Genomic DNA, 3,888 nt, shown 5'->3' with positions numbered 1-3,888 from the left:
CCACCAGGTATGAATCTACTCCCACCTCTGTCAGCTTGTCCCTAAGGAGCAGAGGTTGGATTGTGTTGAAGGCACTAGAGAAGTCTAGAAACATAATTCTTACAGCACCACTGCCAGGCCCGGTCTTAGGTATTATGGGGCCCTAGGCGAAAGGGGGGTCCAGGGGCCCCCTGAGGGGGGTAGAGCCCCCCTGGAAGCTCTGTGAAATGCGTGAAAATTAGACCAAGGAGTCGATCCGGGGCCCCCCAGACGCCGGGGCCCTAGGCGGTCGCCTACTTTGCCTATGCCTAAGGCCGGGCCTGATTGGGACAAATAATGCTGTAGTATATTTAAGTATATATGACAATTGCTCACTCGGACAATTTGTTTTGGGGGCCCCCAAGAAGGCGGGGGCCCTAAGCTATAGCTTGTGTAGCTTATACGTAAATCCTACACTGACCACTGCCTCTGTCCAAGTGAGAGAGGGATCGATGTAGCATATAGATGATAGTATCCTCTGCTCCCACCTTCTCCTGATCTGCAAACTGCAGTACACTTAAATAAATAAATAAATGTACTTACTCTTATTTATTGAAGATCGAATCCCCTCCATATGATGTCGTGATCAAAATAGTTTTTAAAAGTTGTTGCTCTTATCCTCCTAAAAATCGACAAGTTTTTGTTGAACTATAATAAGCACACTAGGACTGAAAATCGCCCTGCCCGGGGTTTGTTTCCTGCCTTAAGCCCTGTGTTGGCTGGGATTGGCTCCAGCAGACCCCCGTGACCCTGTAGTTAGGATATAGCGGGTTTGATAATGGATGGATGGATGGACTAAATGAAGAAGATGCAGCACAAATGAATGGCGGGTATGCGAATAAGCAGAAGTGTATTTAAGCATAAAGAGAATATAAATTACTTTGAATTGAATAAATTACAACTTATGAAAACATCAACAAATGTTTAATTAGAAACGGTCAATCATCATAGTCAGTTAACTCGGTAAACTGGCCTTTTTTCAACTATATGGCGCACCTCAGAGAAGAACTGATTAAAAGCAATTCTAAACATTTGTGATAATTCACGTGTACTTTTTTTTATAACTAATCGCGCCAAGCCACCAACTGCGCACTGCAAACGTCGGGTATATGTTATACAGGGAGATTAACTCGAAAGAGGCCCCGAATATTCTGTTGTAGCTCCCGTTAGGATGAAGCAATCTGAACCAAAACATACGCTCTATACATTGACGAATGTGTAATCAATTGCATTACATGCGCTGCTGGAAGTGCTTTCCATTTTCTGCCAGACACACTTCAACGCGGCGTTCCATGTTCCTGAACGTATCAGCGAGCGTCTCAGTGGGAAAAGCAGCAATTTCACGTTGGATGTTTTCCTTCAAATCTTCCACAGTGCGACGCTTGTTCCGATTGACTTTTCCTTTGAGCATACCCAAACGGAAGAAGTCTGGTGGTGTCAGATCCGGCGACCGTGGTGGATCAATCCCGTTTGGAATTACCTTGTTGACGAAGAGGTGCTCAGTTTCTACCATGCTCCTTGCCGACATGTTGCTCTATCTTGCTGGAAGTAACCTTCCGTTAACTCACGATCATCTAATTGATTCTGACATCGCTTAAACGAATTAGTGGCTCAATAGATTCGCACCATAAGGACGCGCTGCTCAATACTGTACACTACCATCTTGATGAGAAGTCGAGTGACTGAGTGAAGGGGTACGGGCGGTATGCACCCAGAAGTTGCAAACGGAGGTTAAATGTCTCGACGGCTGTCCGGCACCCACCTCATCGCTCCGACTAAGGGGCATCCCAGCTTGTTCGAAGCTCCACATACTGAGGTGAACGTTGCACGTTGTTTCGTTCAGATTGCTTCGTCCTAGCGAGAGTTATTAAAGAATATTTGGGGCCTCTTTCGAGTGAATCTCCCTGTAAAACGATAAACTAAACTGTGGTTTAACATGCGGGGCCGTGGAAAAATCGTGAAACATTAAGTGCGCTGTGAACAGAAAAAAGTTTGGGAACCGCTGGCCTAAGGAAATTCTGAAACCTTCCCGACTTTTGTGTGCATCTTTTTCTAAATATTAAAGTCGTGTTGTGCCATGGCTGAGGACGCCACTGCACTCCATACTATCGGGAGCTCTCCAGCACAGGTGCTATAACTTTAAAGTGCTCCGTGTGGCAGTGTTGACTAACTAAGTGAGACTGTCATACCAAGTTCAAGCTCAAAAACGGTTTTCTTATCTTGACGAATCGGTTCAACCAATTTTACTCATTTCCTCCTGCTAAGCAAGGATTCTTTAATACCCACAAACCCATGGCTCCTCTTTGCTGCAAGTTGTAAGACGATTTTATTTATTTTGATTGGACATCAATGCACAACAGCAGTCCCTCTCTCCAGATTACCGGACCCACAATTCGAGGTCACAAAGATCGGAGCCTTTTCCAGCAAATGTGAGTGCAAGGCAGGAATCAAACTGAGAGATGATGTCTGTCCATTGCAGTGCACACTCAAAGACACACCCATAATTACTATGAATGGACTCGTGTATAGCCACCAGTGCACTAAACATGCACAGCTTTGGGAGAAAAGGAAAAGAACGTGGGTAAAGATTGGAAATGTCACACTCATACACAAAAAGTCACAATTTGGACCTAGTGTCCATATATATCAAGCGTCTCAGAGTGAGAAAACTGTCATAACTGGCTCAAAAATCTCAGAGTGACACAATGTGGTCAAACACTTATGAGTATGAGTAAAAACATTTTATCAATTTTTACTAATTTAGGAAACTACTCCAACGTTCAACTGAGATTTAAGAGAGCTTGTGAGCTGTCCAAATTCACTAGGAGCTGCTAGAAGCAGGCAGAGAATTTGAGCCATCATTGCTACGCCTCGTCATTGCCAGTGCAGAGGGCTGCAGTATCGTGTATTCACATGTTATAATAATGAACTACTCTTGTTCCTCATTTCGTAAATGAAGTATCGTAGTTCTGCATTTTGGGAAGCACATCATTGCAGCTGCTTGACCCAGAGAGCAAATTGGACTAACGTTGCAGGAGGCAGGGTGCTGTACAGAAAGCATACGGTGCTCTGCTCCAGTCCCATTCATATCCGTGCCAGTCCCTAAAATTAAATAAATACAGGTATGTATGCATATTAGATGAAGAGGGGCTGCGAGCGATTGTGCAGACAGACGGATCATTCTGTAAATTAATGTGGATGGAGCCTGAACAGCAGTTGATGTTGGGGAGTACACATATGGAGGACACCAGAAGGTTTTTTAAATGTCATCCACTAGCCATCAAAGTGTGAGTGAATCCTGAAAAATGAAGTGCTTTTTGTCATTCTAAGGCCATCATTTAAATTGTACTGATATCATCCTGCGCTAGATGGACTAGTGCGATGAACACCATATCTGCCTGAATATAATAAGCTGTCTATCCTCCTGACTTGACCGCACGGGTATGATGTCATAAAGAATTCTTATAGATGTCGACATTCTGTGGTTTATGGATATTCTGTGGTTTATGGTTCCTGGAGCCCAAGCAAAGAAAAGATAGTGTACATGATAAAGGTTAACTTGCAAATGTAAGCTTTCAAAGTTACGGAGAGTTAAATTTACGTTTATTAAGTGTATGCGTTTATCGCGCGCATTGTACTTAAACTTGCAGTTTCTTAATAACCTCTGTTTCTACTTCTTACATTTTGTATTTAAAAGCAATGGATAAAAATACCAAATATTTCCTGTAGCGACATTCTTCAAAAGAGTCTACACCAAAGGCGGTGTGTGAGCTCAGCCCGGAGGGCGGCCTCAGACCGGCGTCTCCGTCTCGAGTCACACGCAGGGTCCTCCCCCGTGACTGTCATTTGGCTACAAGAGCGAGCCGCGCG

This window comes from Erpetoichthys calabaricus, chromosome 4, assembly GCF_900747795.2.
Source record: "Erpetoichthys calabaricus chromosome 4, fErpCal1.3, whole genome shotgun sequence".
NCBI lineage: Eukaryota > Metazoa > Chordata > Cladistia > Polypteriformes > Polypteridae > Erpetoichthys > Erpetoichthys calabaricus.
This window is presented reverse-complemented; position numbering follows the sequence as displayed.